The sequence below is a fragment of the Euphorbia lathyris genome, chromosome 8, assembly GCF_963576675.1.
Source record: "Euphorbia lathyris chromosome 8, ddEupLath1.1, whole genome shotgun sequence".
Lineage (NCBI taxonomy): Eukaryota > Viridiplantae > Streptophyta > Magnoliopsida > Malpighiales > Euphorbiaceae > Euphorbia > Euphorbia lathyris.
The window spans coordinates 76,268,286-76,287,183 of NC_088917.1; the positions used below are offsets into that span (position 1 = coordinate 76,268,286).

The following is an 18,898-nucleotide window of genomic DNA, read 5'->3' on the forward strand; positions in this document are numbered from 1 at the left end:
AAATTTAAAAGCCAATCCTTGGCTGCATCTTCTAGTGAGAATGGGAACGCTCTCAACTTCACTTGTTCTTCCGTCACTCCTTGCGGTCTCATGCTGGAGCACACCACATGGAATTGCTTAAGATGCTTATGAGGACTTTCACTCTCCATGCCGTGAAACTTGGGCAACAAATGAATCAACCCGGATTTCAGCTCAAACGACACATCCAAGTTGGGATATGTGATGCATAGGGGCTGATTATTAACCTCTTGCGCCTGAAGTTGTCTTAGAGTTCTGTCTGCCATTGTTTCCTCTTCTGATTGTTCACTTTCTTCGCTGGATATTTCTTCTTCGTCACTAGAACTCGAATTCCTGGCACTTTGTAATTTCTGCAGCCTTACTTCTTTGCGAAATCTCCGAGCCAGTAATTCAATTTCTGATTCAAAAAGAAGTTGTTCTGAATTGTTGGACCTGGTCATAAAAGAAATCAAATCAAATTAGATTATTCCCCGGCAACGGCGCCAAAATTTGATGGGTGCCGATTCCACCAAAAATAATCCCAACTTTCCCTAAACGAATAATTTGTAATAGAGCAAGTAGAGGTCGAACCCAAAGGAATAATATTGATTTAAAACTTCTAATGACCTAACAAAATAATTAAATGGGGGGTTTGGAATTGTGAAGTTTATTAAATTTAAATGTAACAAGTCAAAAATCATAAGAAGAACAAAACAGAAATTAAAGAAGGTTTGTGAATAATATTTTGATGAATTCGGTCAAGGGGAATCACAGGATAATTCATACGTTAACGATCATTGACAGATAAAATTGTATTCTCATGTATTCACCGGGTCAGTTTGGCGTGTTCTTCCTTAATAGTGAACTAGTTAAGCACGGCAAATAACTTGTTCCTAATCAATAAACAATCATATCTCAGCGCCTAAGATTTAATTTATTGACAGCTTAAGAATTAGAAGAACCTGATCTTAGTTAATCGTCTCTCAGCGTCGGCGATTTTGGACTAACTTATCTGTTCATTTGGCTCAGATAAACCCAACTAGATTCGTATTAATGTCACGTGGAAGACGAACTCAGGTTTGTCCGACTCGAGTCCGTTCTTCCAAATACGAAGCTAGCTTGATTTAAATAGTCAATAGCTACTTTGTTTGGCTATCTTAATTGGAGCATGTTCTTGAATTTTTTCTATTAATAATTCATTATTATGCACATATATATATTTTTTTCTATTAATAATTCACTATTATGCACATATATATTTTTTTCTATTAATAATTCATTATTATGCACATTTCTTTTTTTCTATTAATAATTCATTATTATGCATATTTAATCAATATTAATAAGTGCATGCGTCAAATATTAAACAATGAAAGCTACAATGCAATGATATATTAATCAGCGCGGCACATATCATATAAGAAAAGTAATCGGCTCAGTGGTAAGTAATTTGGAGTGTAAACAAAGGGTCCAAGGTTTGAGCCCACATGACAGTAGCGTTTTTTTTTTAATTTTTAGACTCAAAACTACGTAGTTTTAGTGGTTCTCACCTAAGAAAGTGTCATCACCTAAGAGGAGGTTCTCACTTGATCCCTCCCCTATATATATATATATATTTGAAATTAATTACACATAATACTCATAATCTGTATACACAAGAGTTTAATTCAATTGTTGAATCTAGTCAAGAATAAAATTAATAGCAACTCGATGTGAAATACAAATGGTTCATCTTCATTCCCCAAAAAGTAGTATTGCCCAATTGTCTTGTTGTCTTCAATGCAAAAAGAAATCATTAATTATACTACAATTCTAATGCAATTAACGCAACAACAGACTCCACCCTTTCTCATTCTCCATGACCTTTCACTTTTTCACCCTCAAACCTCTATAAATAGAACACCTTTTCAATTTGGGGTATACCATAAACTTAAAAAAGTCTATAAACCAGTTTACCCTAAGCATACAATGATGTCCGATATTCAGCGCCTCCACATAAGTGTGCAGTTGGAGTTGGACCAACTCCGACAGGAGTCACCCAGATGGCTCTTCAGTTGTTCAGGTATCTCACTTTTTGTTTCACCCAGGAGTTCTTCTTGTTTTCTACTAATTCATGCTTGCTGCTATGCAGATCATGTGAATGGAGACCAACTAAAATGGTCTTTCATAATCTTTTCAAAAAAAAAAAGGTCTTTCATAATAAAGGGCCCTCAATACACCCCTTATTAAGCAGGTGTATATACACTAGTACAGAAATGGCCTATGGCCACGCCTTATTAGCTACGGTTGTTTGAAAAACCGTAGCTATAAGTAATTGGAGTCGGTTATTTAAAAAACCGACTCAAATAATTAGAGCATTGGGGTCGGTTTTTAAAAAAACCGACTCTAAATGTGATTTTTAAAAATGGTGCGTGGTTTGGACAGTCATTGGTGTCGGTTCTTCTTAAACCGAGGCTAATGACCCAATAATTTACATCGGTTTAAATATAAACCGAGGCCAATGAGCCAGTAATTGGCATCGGTTCAAGTAGAACTAACCCCGATTACTGGGGTTAATAGTGTCGGTTTATTGAAAACCGACACCAATTACTTTTTAAAGTCGGTTAATTAAATAATAGACTCTAAAGATCCATTTATGAACTGTTCCTATTGTCCTCCCCCTTTCTCTTTATCGTCTTTGCGCAACCTAGATTTTAGCAGCTTTCTCCCCTTTCTCTCGTTTGCGTCAAAAATCACCATTCTTTGAGTTACTTTCTACCTCACACACCGTCCCCGAATCCAGCACCCAACTAATCAAAGGAAAACATAGAATCCCCTTTCTCACATCCGAAACCTAGCCGCCAACCACACTGTCATCGCCTGACACATAGAAGGAAACAAGACAAACTAGATACCGCAGATCTTGTTAACCTCCATCTGCCGATCACTTTCAACACCCAAACCCAGAAACACATACTGCTGCTCAACTGCAACACCGATTCGAGAAGCTCGGCCTTCCGATCAACTGTCGCACTGGATCAAGAACCGTCAGAGAAACGAACCGGAATCACCTGCCGCACCGGAATAGACACCTTCAGAGAATCACCAAAGATGGAAATGAACGATCAAACTTTGTAAAAAACCTGCAATCTCACACATGGAAGAGACGAAGCACTCTAGGTTTCTGGTAAGGAAATAAACCCTCACTCTCACATAAGGAAGAGATGAAGCACTCCATATTAGGTTGCCTTCAAATGGTTAAAGCAACTGTTTAGAAGAGGGTTGCATTCAAGTAGAAGTATAAATGTGTGCTGTGTTTTGGATGCTTTCTCAGGGGGTTCTTTCTTTTTTTTCCTAGTTACCAGTTACATGTACATGTTTGCTTTTGCATAGTTGTAAATGATTTCCTTGATCTGAGCCTGCTCATTTTAGTTGATTTGTACTATATGGATCAGTATTTTGCTACAATATGATAGTGTTAGTTTTTTAGGTTCAAATTTGATGATGAGCGGGTGACAAAGGAGGATATGAAGAGAGCATTAGAGGAGCAATATGGTGGTGAGGAAGAGGTAATGTAATTCAAAACTTTGATTGAATAAGAGAAACTATTGAGTGATATCTAAGATTAAGGGCTTATTAACATTTTTTTCTTGCTACCATTTACCACATACAAAACCGGGTTTCAATAATGCTCCATTTAAGTTCACAAAATACTCAAATGTATACATGCTTAAATACTATGGAGAAGAAGGCTCTCTAAATGCCTCGAAAATGAATGACATTAAATACAACTGAATAAGGGTACAATGATGACTAAGCTTAGCTAGAGCTACGCTTCGAAGGTACACATAATTCACGTGCTAATTAGAATATCCAGTAATATTAATTTGAGATTTTAAGAATAATGTTGGGTCCATTTTCTAGTGATTGATTAAGGATAGTGGTTAATTAGTGTAAAGGATCTTAATGTATCTGAAAATAATAAAATTGAAGGAATCATTGGTTAAGTTTGTGAGAATAATGATACATGTTTATAAGCAGGCATTGAAACTCTAAAAACAATCTTAATGGTATTCTAGTGGCTGATAATTAACATGGAACACAAGTAGAATAGGATTAGGATAATAATGGCTTGAATTTAAAGTAAACTATAATGGTATATCTTTATTGTTTTATTCCCTTTTTAGTGCTAAGCTCCTCTCTTCCCCCATCCTAGTTTATTCTTTTCTGTGTTTTTGCTTGTTATTTTTCTTTTCGGATTGGGGTTTATTATTGATTTTCTATCAAGGGCTACTCTTGTTGGATTCATGGCTAGTGTTGCCATTATCGTCTCGCTTCAATGGCTTAAAGGATTGATTGGGATTGTTCATTTCACTAGCAAGATGCAATTTGTCCCTGTCATGTCCTCTGTTTTCAGTTACAGAAATGAGGTATTGTCATGTGTTTTTATGTAATTTTCGGGTCGGATTCTTGAATGAAATTAAATTGGACTGGTTTTGATGTGCATAGGTGTAATGAACATGGTTGGTTCTTGTACTTCATACTTTGTCACAACAGGTAATGATCCGGATTTTCGTCCAAAAACATTCTCACTACTTCATCAATCATTGGTGTTGAAACACCTTTCCACACGATTTTGATTTGATAAAATTATTTAAGTTAATCCTATGATTAAGACAATTAAATTTAAGTGCTTTGATTTAATTGTACTAATGTGTTTGTTCAATGTTGAGTATATTTATAAATGAGAACAGAAATGAAAAGTAAGACAGAACGAAGTCAACATGAGTCACAGAAGCTGAGTAGAACACAACTCAGCATAATAGAAGAAGAGTCTTCTTCTGAACAAACGCTTGAAGATGAAGCTGACCTAAGAAGCTGAGTAGAACGTAACTCAGCCTTGTCGAAGATAAAGATCGAAGGCAACGTCAATTAAGTCAAGATGAGTGTTCAACAGGACAGCACCAATGATCCATTAACTAGAAGATAAAGCCTGACAAAGGTCTGCACCAATTCAGAAGCCTCAGAATTGCGCCAAGTGACCTTTTCGAGACGCATGGATCAACTGGCGCTTTGCAAGAAGACAAACCTGCCGCTAGAAGATGAAACCTGGCACAAGAAGACGAAACTGGCAAGCCTGGAGAACTGCTAAATTCAGACGACAGGATTGGCCTTCAAATCTGTATGCTGACCAATGAATGACGTAAGAAGACCGTTTGAATTCAACGGATATGTCCGAATTCAAATGATTGAAGCATCAGATTATACTATAAAATGACAAGATCATCACTTGGATCCTTTGCCGATTTACAAAAAGAAAAAACAAGTACAGACAGAAAAGAAAATCATCACAAGAGTGAATATCCAAAGAAGAAGCTGTCTGATTAGAAAAAGGAAACTTCTTACACCCAAATCCAATCTATGTGTAAAAGTCTAGAGTGAATTTGTATTCATCTAAAGTGTTCTTCATCTAGAAAGAGCAAATTTGTATCAATTGTAAAGATTGAGAGAGTGGTGCTGAGTACTCGGTTTTAGTACTCAGCGGTAGAGAAAATCTGAGTGTTCGGTTATAGCGCTCAGTAGGATTGAGTAGACGAATAGAGGACGGTACTCTTGCATACTCAATTGCTTTGTAAACGATTTGTGCTCTACCTTTAAAGAGCTCAGTAATGGATTGAAAAAGTCCGGAAGGATTCTGGGGACTGGACGTACGCGGTGAGGCCGAACCAGGATAAGACTGCTGAGTAATCTCTAACCCTTTCTCTCAATATATATATATGCATGTGTTGCTTGCTTAAATTACTCAGGATATAAATTGTATAAGCTGACACTGAGTAATCAGAGTGCTGAGTTGGAAGCTGACCTTAAGTGTTAATTCCCAATTCATAAGTAAAATGGTTCTAGTCAGTTTCTGACTAAAGCTGTCTTACATCTCGCTCAGCCTTGCTGACCAAAACTGAGTAAGATTATTTAAAGAATTAAATTAAGTCAACATAATTAAGAGAAAAAGTTACATTAGTTCCTAACCCCCTCTTGGAACTAATTACACGGGACCAACAGTTGGAACTTGCAAACTGAACTTTTCAAAAACGTTTTCAGGGTCTTTTTTTGTGGTCTGCAATCAACTACAATGCTGGAGCAAAGAACGCAGTTTCAAATATAGTCATGGCTTCACCAGTGCTTGTCGGAAACATGAAGTGGTTATTGGAAAATACAGTGGTTGGGAAAGATACTCGGAACTCATATATACCAAAGTCTCAATAGATACCAAGAAGCTCTACCGGTTCCATTGTTTCTTGTCATCGCGATCGTGAAGTATGAATGATTGTATTTGTTTCAGATTTACTAGTTCTTTATGCATAATTAGAATTTAGACTATATGAGAATTGAGGAACATAGTTTTTTTTTATGCTTCAGCATCATTAAAGTTCTAATTTTGAGTATATGTGTCTGTATCAGGTGTTGTTTCAGAACGATGCAGTTTTAATGATCCTTACACGTGTGGTCGGGATGTTCGGTCCTTTCGATTATGAGATGTTGGTGAGAGGTCAAGAAACTCACAAGTACTTTACAAAAGAATATGATCTCTATCATGTAAATGAGGTTAGTTCCCCATATTTTCCTCCACTTTAAGAAACATTGAACTCAGAAACACGCATCGTTTATTCCTACTGCCGATACTTGAATCTGAACCTGACTAATTCTTCTACCAGGGAAACAGACCAACTAGAATGCTTAATCCTAGAGGAATTGGAGCATCATCTGAGAACTTCTGATGTCGAATTTATCGACTTTGTGAAGAGTTTGCTCAAGGTTAAACCCTCGAGGTGTCCAACTACAAAGGAGGCACTCTAGCACCCTTGCCTGGCGTATTCATACGAGTCTGTTTCTAATTGATTTTGTTTCTAGAATTTACGGAATCTTAGGCTATTGTTTTGTTTTTCAGGAATTGCCAACTTGATGTACTGATTAAAGTAAGTCCTTTTTTTTGTTATCTATTTTCCAAAGGAGCAAATGACTGGAACCTTATGTTATTGTTTTGTTTTTTAGGAATTGCACCGATGAAAGTAATGCCTTATGTTATGGTCCCTATGTGTTACTATTAGAACTTTTGAAAGCTATATTTGCGGGGGAAATGCTATGGGGTAATTACATAATACATTTGTTTCCCCTTCCCCTTTTTTTTGATAGTATGTTTTCCCCCTTTCTTATTCCTGAAACATGTTCCTCAATTAAGAATGTTATTTTGGTTGCTATTTTTTTTGTTTATGTCTATATTGGTGCATTGATAAAAAAAAATATGTATGATTTTCACCAATTTGTCAACCTATATGTATAGGCAATCATCAATTTGGCTATTGGTTTACTTGTTTGCAATATCTCTATGCGTTTATCGAATTGCAAACTCCTGATTAGATTCGCTAAAATGTTGAAAACGATTGGATTATGTAGAAACATGCATTACTCTCTCGTGCTCTATCTGCATATAGGAATCGATCTTACATGTGTGTTTTGCCTTAAAAAAAGGAATTTGTGTTCCTTTGGGTTGATGTTCATTTTTCTGAAAGATGCAAGGTAATGGTGGAAGGTCGGGTTTCACTGTGGTGCTGCTACTTTTGGTGCAGGGCCTACTAGCTCAAATCTTTGAGTAAAAGAATGTTTAATACTATTTACAAGAAATGTGTTTTAGATTTTAGTGTGGAGGGATGTAATATTTATTTCAAATTTTGATGTCCTTAATTTGCTAATTAATTATTTTCTCGAATCATCAGCACTTGGATCATAACCATAATTTCGAAGGAATATTTTTTAATCTCCTTATCTTTTTAATTTTTTTTTTTGTTAGTTGGTTGTTTTATCTTTTAATTTAGAGTAGCTCCCTTCAATCCAAATAATTATGATAATTTTAATGCCACATCTGGATTAAATGTTATTGACATCAGCCACGGTTGTTACAACAACCGACTCTAACGATCAAAGCATTGGAGTCGGTTGTTACAACAACCAACTCTAATGATCATATTATTAGAGTCGGTTGTTACAAACAATCGTGGCTAAAGACCCCTTCAGCCACGGTTTTTATGACAACCGTGGCAAAAACTTCAAGCATTAGAGTCGATTATTCGTAAAAACTAACTCTAATGCCCCCTTTGGCTACAGCCGTACAACCGTGGCTAATGATGCCAATCATTTGCCACGTCTCCTTTGACCACGGCCGTACAATCGTGGCTAATGATGATAAATGACCGTGGCCATAGGCCATTTCTGTACTAGTGATCAAATCAAAATTTGCTTCCCTCTATGGTTCCCCGCCACACCTCCAATTGTAATAACACAAAACTTATTAATACATTGTAATATTACATATAATACTCTGCATATACACTAATCAAATTATTCTTATTCTCAATTTCGCTTCAAGACTAGGATTTATCATCCTAATATTAGTCCTTTGGGGATGATATCTCTTCCCCAACTACTTGCTTGCCCTTCCTTTCCTGCTGCCACAATTAGATTTGCCATTAGTTTTTGTCTATTTCTTTGCTACACAAATATCCATGTCAGTGCTCTAATTTATCTATGCATTTTTTTGCTGTTGCGGCATATATATGCGCTGCTGGTAGAGCCCCTCAGTAAGGAGCCATTTTCAGGGCAAGAATATGTTGCTAAGCAATACATCAACAATAGGGCAATATTTAATTCAACTATCAGGAGATGGAGTGATGAGCATGCAGTGGGGGCATAATGTGCAAGGGGGAAAGCACCAAGCAGATCCATAACTTGAAGATTAAGTTCCTTTTTAGTTTTCAAATGTGTGCTGCTTAACTTTTTTTGTCTAACTATAGAAGAAACTTTATGTTGAACAAGCATTAGAGTTGGAGGTTGAATAAGTGTAAATGAAGAACGTGTTTGTTTAGCTTGTGCATATATATAAGTAGACATATAATGTAAGTGAGATCAGATCATGCTAATCAGTTCATACCTATTTATTTGTTGGGATAAGTACAAAAAAAATGCCTGTGGTATACACTTTTTGCGAACTCGAACCTGTGGTATTTTTTTTTTACAAACAGAGGTCTGTGCTAAACGCCGTTAGCAAACAGAGGAAAAATTGACTAACGGTGTTAAAATTCAAAGAGAAAAGAGTTAATTTGGTCCTTATATTTATTTATTTTATAAATTAACTTCCCTAATTATATAATTATCACAAATAAACCCCAAAATCAAAAATAAAAAATACCTTCACTATCGCCAGACGAAAATGCGCTGTCTCCTACGCTCTTTCCACCATATCCCTGCTTATTCCGGTGACCCTCCACGGCCTCAGATCTTCATAAATCCACAGGAAATAATTCGGACACACCGATGAGTTACGATTTTCGGATTCGAATACAGTTCCTGGGTAGTTCGTTGGACATGTTTGATTAATCTTGGTAGTGCAATTCAATTTGAATTCGGTTGTTTCAATTTGGGGGAAAATCAGTGTTTTCTCTGTGAGTCTTTTAATCGAACATCTAGACTGCAAAAACTTGAAATTAGAATATATAGTGCAAGAGGAATTGAAAATTGCAGAGATGAAAGCAGCGGTGGAGAGAAATAAGAGGAAGAGGAGAGTTTTGATAGTTGCAGGTCTTTTCTTCAAGATTAATGGCGGATTCCAATAAAGGATAAAGCAATTTGAAATGGCGGTTGATTGCCAAGAGAGATTGAAAAAAATGGATAAAAGTGGGTATTTGTTAGGCACCCAAAATGGAGACAAAATGAGCAACTATGGCAACAATGGACATTGGTAAGTGAAGTAATTGTTGAAGCTAGTAAACAGAGGAGGATATATAAGTGGAATTTGATGGGTCGATTAGGGAATACAGCTAGGGAGTTGATCACACAATGTGCTGCTTGGTTAAGGCCTGATATAATCTATGTTAGGAGGCCAGTTTATCAGGTTAGATTTGAGCCTCAAGAGGATTTTTTCAGGGGCATGATGCCATTTCTGGATCCAAAAACAGAAAGAGATTTTTTATTTGAGTTGAGAAGTGAGGATGGAGGAAGTGTTCAATTTTGTACATACTATGAAGGATTGAAATTGGAATAATTAATTAATGTTAATTAAGTGAGGAGATATCCAGGACGGTTGCCGGATTTGGAACTGATGTTTGATTGTGATGATCGGACGGCCGGAGGAGGAGGAGGAAGAAGAAGAAGAGAGAGAAAGAAGAATGAAAATAAAAAAAAATTAAAAAGGGAGGGAGAAGATGGTATTTTTTATTTTTATTTTTGATTTTGGGGTTTATTTGTGATAATTAGATAATTAGGGGTGTTAATTTATAAAATAAATAAATATAAGGACCAAATTAACTCTTTTCTCTTTGAATTTTAACACTGTTAGTCAATTTTGCCTCTATTTGCTAACGACGTTTAGCATAGACCTCTATTTCCAAAAAAAAAATACCACAGGTTCGAGTTCGCAAAAAGTGTATACCATATGCATTTTTTTTGTACTTATCCCTTATTTGTTTTTACTTAATAGAAGAACAAAAAACGTAAAGTATACAAGCTTAGTCGGTTCATACCAATTTAACTCACATGTTGCAACATACATATTCAAGTGAATGGAACAAATACAAAGTAGACATCTAATGTAAGTGAAACCAGATCATGATAATCAGCTAACTTGTTTGTCTAACTTATGCATATATGTCGTATTCTGTAATGAACAACTTATTCCTATTTTAAAATACAAAGTAGACATCTAATGCAAGTAAAACCATAGCATGATAATCAGTTCATACATATTCATGTTTATTCAAGTCATAACATAACAGTTTGCATGTACACATGTCTTGTATAAAAGCATGCTAATCAGTTCTAACTTGTGCATATATGTCAAACAAACAACAAGCTTAATCAGTTCATATTGTTTGTCTAACTTATGCATACATGCTAATCAATTCTTACATATTCATGCCTGACTTGTTTGTATGGCATCTAATACAAGTAAAACCAGAGCAAGCTTGATCAGTTCATACCTATTCAAGTCACACATAACAGTCTGCATGTACATTCCTAGTATATGAGCATGATAATCAGTTCATACATATTCAATAGAAACCTCTTAAAGCATGATCTCGGTTCATAATGATTAAATTACCTTAATGGTAGATATGCCACCTTACAAACAAACAAACAAACAAACAAGTTTAATCAGTTCATACCTGTTTATTTGTTTTTACTTAATAGAAAAACACAAAAAGTAAGGTATACAAGCTTAGTCAATTCATACTAATATAACTCACATGTTGCAGCATACTTATGCAAGTGCATGAAACAGATATAAAAGGTGACCCTTTACTACATGCTCAATGAACATCTAAAGTATAAGAGTGTGACTATAACTTCATTGACCCTTTACTACATGCTTCATTGACCCTTAGTTTTCAAGTGTGTGTTGTTTTACTCTTTTTTTTTGTAAAACTTATGAATATAGGTTTACGTAGGTTTACTATACATAAATGCATAAAGAATAAACTTTATGCTACACAAATATTAGAGTTAAGGGTTGAACAATTAAAAATGAAGAACATGAAGGAATATGAAGACATCTAATGCAAGTAAAACTAGATAATTCTAATCAGTTCATGCCTAACTTGTTTGTCTAACTTGTGCATATATCTCGTATTTTGTAATGAACAACTCATTCCTATTTTGAAATACAAAGTAGACATCTAATGAACAACTTATTCCTATAGGAGCATGCTAATCAGTTCCTATACACATACTGAATTACCATCAACATGCCTACAACTTCACAACCATTTACTACATGATACATACACACACTCAATGAACATCTAAAGTATAAGAGTATGGCGAATCAGTTCATACTTATTCAACTATAAACAGAACATCAACCATCAGCACATGAAGCAACTTCACTGACCATTTACTACATGCTTCATACACATACTGAATTACCATCTAAAGTATAAGAGCATGCTTACAACTTCACAACCCTTTACTACATGCTTCATACACATACTCAATGAACATCTAAAGTATAAGAGCGTGTCTACAACTTTACAACCTTTTACTACATGCTTCATACAAGTTACTCAATGAACATCTAAAGTATAAGAGCATGCCTACAACTTCACAATGTTTTACTACATGCTTCATACACATACTCAATGAACATCTAAAGTATAAGAGCATGCCTACAACTTTATAACCCTTTACTACATGCTTCACACACATACTCAATGAACATCAACCAATTTGTAACATGAAACATCTTCTTCCTTTACTACATGCTTCATACACATACATCACAACCCCTTATTGCACTTTTTCTCGAATAAGATAACAATCAATCACATATACTGAATAAGTTAAAAATACGTTCCCATGTTATACTATTCAATCAATCTTTCTATGTACATAAGTATTCTTAATATCACTGTAAATATTATTTTCAAATAAAAAGAGACTCAGGCCAGTTCATAATCCCTAATGTTAATAATATTTGCAAACAAAAAGAGCAAGCTCTACCTTTCTCAACATCACCCACAATAGCTTCATGAAGTATATTACCAACAGCAAGGAATTCGAGTGTATCTAAGAGAAAGACCCATATGTAACATGAATTTAAAATGCAAAATCAGTTCATACCTATGATAAAGACTCATCCTTTTCATTAGTAAATCTAATTATTATTATAGTTGTGGAAGAGTGAAACCCAACCTTTTTCATTGGTAAGTCAGACAATTAATGCATCCTTATTCTAGCAACTGCTACCGTAAGAGTAAATCTGATGATTATTATAGGTTCGATCAGGAAAAGCTAGATTAAGGAACAACAAAACCTTAATACATCGAGGAAGAGAACAAATAGAACTTACCATTTCTATGTTCAGAAACAGAGATTTGCATGGAGAAACCTTCCATGGATTTAGCCAAAGAGAAGGATGGGAGACCTAAACCCTGAACAATCGAGCTGAAGAAACCTAATTTACCTTATAACCCTTGGTTTATATATGAGCCGAAATTTTAATTAAAACATTTGAGTGCATTAAATTTGGGAGAGGTAAAGGTTGGCCGTGAAACTCATTTTCATTTGTCGTTTTTTTTTCAGACAACAACGACAGTTATATATACATCGTGTGATCTGATGATTAAATGCCTTTTTACTCAAAATCACGTTTTCTATAGATGACAGACGCATGTCATCTTAACGCCACATGTGATTTGAGGTTGTTTGTACTTAAACTTTCAAATGACATAAATTTAATATAGTGTCGTGAAAAACATTCAAACGACACGAAAACAAATATCAGTCAAATAATCTCACCCACAAGTATATACAGGCGCAATTAATCCCACCCACTAGTATATACAAGACAAAATTGCGATTGAAGAATCCTAAAACTGAAATTGAAAATCTATCTCTTTTCCAGCGATACGATACCCTCAAATATTAAAATTCCTAAAACTAGTTTTCTTCCCTCATCTGGTCGACTTCGACTGTCGATTTCTTCTATGCAAAAAAATCATCATCAGTTATCTTCTTCTTATCAGGTTGATGTCGACTGCTTTGATTTGGTTGATTTCTTCTTCGCTCATCTGGTCGACTGCTTTGCTTTGGTCGATTTATTTTGTGTAGTTCAAACTCTTTCTTTTTTCTGCCATGGATTCTTTCTATTCGAGTCTAGTAATGAGTGATGATTACTTCAATGCTTATAACTATAACAATCAAACTCCTCGGCCAACCAGCCTCCTCTTTTTACTGTGAAAGAAATTTGAGCACATACTCTTTTATCAATTTAATGAGGAGGAACAAGATCACTCCTAAACGTGCAGAGGATTTAGTGTTTGTTCATACCAACTTGCGTCTTGTTTCTAGGAGGACACCACATTATGAGATAGGAGAGACAAAAATGTGGGATGTTGGTGGAGATGATTTTGAGTCACTGGATGGTGCAGGGATCCTTGAGATTGCCAATCTATCTCTTGATGAGCCGAAATTTGAGGGATTGGTGTTTGTAGATGAATGACAAATATATGAAGAACATGAGAATATATTAGAATAGTTTTTAAAATCAATGTTCAAGTAGTTTTAAGTATTAAATGTTTGCTTTTTTATGAGTTAATGACTTATGAGTATTATTTATGTTTTTATAATGACTTTATGAATATGATTTGTAATTTACATATGATATATATATATATATTATTAATTATATATAAAATTTGTTGTATCTCCGTCGTACCCGTATCTCATATTTTTTAGAAATATCGTTCGTTGTACCCGTATGCGTACCTGTATCAGTTCTTCATATGCAATTTCTCTTGTTTAGGTGCTATTAGCAGATGATCTGCCTTTTTTATAGAATGGAGATTGAGTTCTCACAATTCAATTGTCATGTTTGTTATTTCCTTTTTATTAATCAAGCATATGTGGATCTCACTGTTTCTCTAGTGTGTGATTGTTATTTCTATTATTAGATGATACTAGTCTGTTTGGTAGAAGTTAGATTCATTATTTATCACTCTTCCTCCAATATTAATTGGTGTTCAATTTCTGGTCGTTCCTCCATAATTTGTTGTAGATAACTGTCTTCTTGCATTTATTTCTCAGTTTATGAAGTAGTAATAATTAATTAATATCTTAATACATCATGTGTATATATACGGGTGTCTAATAAGTTCTATTTCATTAAAGTTTCAAATTCTACTTAATAGTGGATTAACTTTATCTGATATATTTCATAGTTGGTTTAAGAATTTTATTAGGGATTGTGTTTCCTTTTTCTTTCCTTTTATTTATTTGATCACATTTACTACCTAGGATTAAAAATTCTAGCTATTTAGGATAAACTTCATCATTTTTCATATTGAATCACTACAAGTATCTTTCTTCCCATTTTAAATTCTGATACCAATTAAAAGTAAATCAACCAAGAAAAAAACAAAATAATTAGTTATTGGCTAAATACATAATAGTAGAAGGTGAGAAGTTTAAAAAGTGCAACTATGTATTTAGCCAATAACTAATTATTTTATTTTTTCCCGATTGAGTTATTCTTTTGCGGTCTCCTCTGAACTTTTAAAGCATTGTGTTCATAGGGTTTCCAATTGAGTTATTCTTTTAATCGGAATCAAAATTTAAAAAAATGAATAAATATGAAGATGTTGATCCTAAGTAGCTAGAATTCTTAATCCTAATATGTAAAAATGATTAAATAAATAAAAGGAAACTTAGTCTCTAATAAAATTCTTAATTCAACTATGAATATATAAGATAAAGTTAATCCAATATTAAATAGGAATATGAAACTTTAACAAAATAGAACTTATACACCCCTATATATACACATGCTGTATTAAGATATTAATTAATTATTACTACTTCATTAACTGAGAAATAAATGGAAGAAAATAATTATCTCCAGTGAATTGAATGAATGTCCGGAAGTTGAACAACAATTAATATTGCAGGAAGAGGGAAGAATTAATTGAAGCTTATAATTTGGTGCAAGAATGTGAATATTCAAATACACAATACAGGTTCTTTATATACACTAGTTCGTTAACTGAATACTATAAGCCAAAAGATGATCAAGTTCAAAGTTCTGTAAAAGGAGACAAAGAATGAGAGCTAAGAGTGTTCAGAGCTTATTCGTTCTCCAGTTGTCATTTATTTAGGTCTACTATATCAGATTCTGATGCATAAATGATTGCAAATGAGTTATTTGACTTGTTCGATAAGAAAAAAATACAAGACAACTACGAATTCGAAGAAGAAGAAGGAAGAGAGTATGTTAAGGAATAATTACTAATTTGAAGAATCAAACTACGATAATCTTTTTTTAATTTTTTTTGGAGTATTGTATCGTTAACATCAACCAGTTCATTCTAAAGTTTAGTATAAGTGATTGTAAACTTCTTCAAATTAGAAGAAGCGCATATGTGGGGATATTTAATTGCGAAAGTCAAAAAAATGTGATAGACACTTATATGTTTTGGAATCTCCATGAGCCTTAGCCCGTCATGTATCGCCTTATGGTCTAAACTATAATTATTATTATTTTTTATTTTTTTTGAAGAAGTTTACAATCACTTATATTAAAATTCACATCAAACTGGTAGATGTTATATAGGTTAAAATAAGTAATCATACAATACTTCAAAAAAATAAAATAAAAATATTATCCAACTTTGATTATTCAAATTAGTAACTATTTCTTAACGTACTCGCTTATTCTTCTTTAAATTCTATGCCTTGTGTTTCTTTTTCTTAATGAACAAGTCGAATAACTCATTCACAATCCATTCTGCATCAGAATTTGATATCATAGACCAAAATAAATCGAGTCAAGAAAGAATCAGCTTCAAACACCATTAACTTACCTTCTCCATCTGCTTTTCACAGAACTTTGAACTTGATCATAGTTTGATGTATAGTAGTCAATTAACAGACTAGTGTATATCAGGAACCTCTTTTGTTTATTTAGATTTTCACATTCTCGCACCAAATTATAAGCTTAAATAAATTCTTCTTTCTCTTTCTCCTATATTAATTGTTATTCAACTTATGGTTATTCCTCCATAATTTGCTATAAATAATTATATTCTTCCATTTATTTATTAGTTTATAAATTAGTAATAATTAGTTAATATCTTAATATATCATGTATATATATAAAGATGTCTAGTAAGTTCTATTTCATTAAAGTTTCTATATAATGTTGATTAACTTTATCATATATATTTCGTAGTTGGATTAAGAATTTTATTAGGGACTAAGTTTCCTTTTTCTTTCCTTTTATTTATTTAATTATCTTTACGGATTAGGATTAAAAATTATAGCTATTTAGAATCAACTTCATCATTTTTCATATACAATCACTACATGTATCTTTTTTTTTAATTCGGATTCTGATTAAAGGAATAACTTAATCGAAAAAAGTAGTTACTGGCTAAATATATAATTGCACATTTAAACTTGTCACTTTTGCTAGGTAAAAACGTGGACTGATAAATTATCTATCATTTTTTAAACTAAACTATGTAGCTATTTAGGATAAACTTCATCATTTTTCATATTGAATCAGTACAAGTATCTTTTTTCCCCTTTTAAATTCTGATAGCAATTAAAAGTAAATCAATCAGGAAAAAAACAAAATAATTACTTATTGGCTAAATACATAATAGCAGAAGGTGACAAGTTTAAAAAGTGCAACTATGTATTTAGCCAATAACTAATTATTTTATTTTTTCCCGATTGAGTTATTCTTTTGCGGTCTCCTCTGAACTTTTAAAGCATTGTGTTCATAGGGTTTCCAATTGAGTAATTCTTTTAATCGGAATCAAAATTTAAAAAAGATACAGACAATGAATAAATATGAAGAAGTTGATGCTAAGTAGCTAGAATTCTTAATCCTAATATGTAAAAATGATTAAATAAATAAAAGGAAACTTAGTCTCTAATAAAATTCTTAATTCAACTATGAATATATAAGATAAAGTTAATCCAATATTAAATAGGAAAATTAAACTTTAACGAAATAGAACTTATTAGACACCCCTATATATACACATGATGTATTAAGATATTAATTAGGGATAAGTACAGAAAAAATGCATGTGGTATACACGTTTTGCGAACTCGAACCTGTGGTATTTTTTTTGCAAACAGAGGTCTGTGCTAAACGCCATTAGCAAACAGAGGCAAAATTGACTAACGGTGTTAAAATTCAAAGAGAAAAGAGTTAATTTGGTCCTTATATTTATTTATTTTATAAATTAACCCCCTAATTATCTAATTATCACAAATAAACCCCAAAATCAAAAATAAAAATAAAAAATACCGTTTTCTTCTTCTTCTTCCTCTTTCATTAATAAGGAGAATAAATTATTTTTCTTTCTCTCTCCTTCTTCCATGGTTTTTCTTCATCCATGGTTTTTCTTCTTCTCTTCTCTTCTTCGTTAAGCAATTTAAAAAAAAATTAAAACAGACTGAAACTGTCCTTAAGATCAAATCTCATACGATCTTTGTTGAATTAAATTATATTTTTGTACCTACTCGAAAGAACAAAAAATCAGAATAAATGGCAAAATGCCCAGATATATATTAAATTATAGCTATTTATATAAGAACATTCAAATTGAAAATGGTATTCCATAATTTAGACGTTTACCTTTACAAACAAATGAATTTCAAAAGGTAGATTTTTCTATTTATTTATTTTGAAACCGTGAGGTTGATTAAAATGCCTAAAAAGACTTTTTCAAAAAAAGAAAATCAAATTCCATTATTATCGTCCACATTTCAATTTTCAGTAGCAAACAAAAAGGAATTATTCAACCACCGACAACAAGCAGCGGAGCTAATGGACATAATTGTCCTCAAATTCAAATTCGAGGGGTATTTCTGGAAACAAAAGAAAGACCTACCAGATAACCACAGCGCCGAATGAATCTTGACCACGACAAACTCCGCCATCCATCGTCGGCGATTTTTGGAGACTTGGCATCTGCCTCCTTCACTGTTACCTCCAGTCAATCTTACGACCTCTGCATCGGCTTGTTACCGCCTCAGCAACTGCCGCAGTAGCCGCTGTCACCGCTATAGCGTGCTTGTTCGAATCCAAATTAGTATCATCATATGTACCTGATATAGCGTCCCGCTTGATGGAATGAGATTGTGAATTGGAAGATCTAGTACTAGTAAAGCTCCATCTCCTCTTTTCCTTGACCGACGGAGAAGACCCGGATTTCTTGGCGCCAAAAGTTCACCGGAGAAAGCCCATGGCTCATAATTTAAATGGTGTGGTCTGATGAGTAAAAGACATCAGTGGAAGAAAGAGCAGTGAGGAGTGAGAATACAAAGAGCTAAAAACTGAGAATAGAATAGCTATATGATGAGG

At 33.6% G+C, this 18,898-nt stretch overlaps 2 long non-coding RNA genes across 6 annotated transcripts; one reads left to right on the forward strand and one right to left on the reverse strand.

Moving 5' to 3' along the window:
* Window positions 1–2,636: 2,636 nt before the first annotated feature.
* Window positions 2,637–7,689, forward strand: LOC136202795 (uncharacterized). Of its 5 annotated transcripts, none has more exons than XR_010674602.1 (6): window positions 2,637–3,163; window positions 3,467–4,406; window positions 4,486–6,291; window positions 6,436–6,579; window positions 6,690–6,950; window positions 7,545–7,689. It is a non-coding gene; the product is annotated as an uncharacterized lncRNA (long non-coding RNA). The 5 variants fall into 5 exon arrangements; XR_010674601.1 differs by lacking the exon at window positions 7,545–7,689 and adding an exon at window positions 7,027–7,206; XR_010674599.1 differs by lacking the exon at window positions 7,545–7,689 and having other exon boundaries at window positions 2,638–3,163; window positions 4,486–5,720; window positions 6,076–6,291; window positions 6,690–7,000.
* Window positions 7,690–17,508: 9,819 nt separating this feature from the next.
* Window positions 17,509–18,560, reverse strand: LOC136202153 (uncharacterized). Its single transcript, XR_010674329.1, has 2 exons — window positions 18,426–18,560; window positions 17,509–18,050 (listed from the first exon to the last, which is right to left on the reverse strand). It is a non-coding gene; the product is annotated as an uncharacterized lncRNA (long non-coding RNA).
* Window positions 18,561–18,898: the final 338 nt, after the last annotated feature.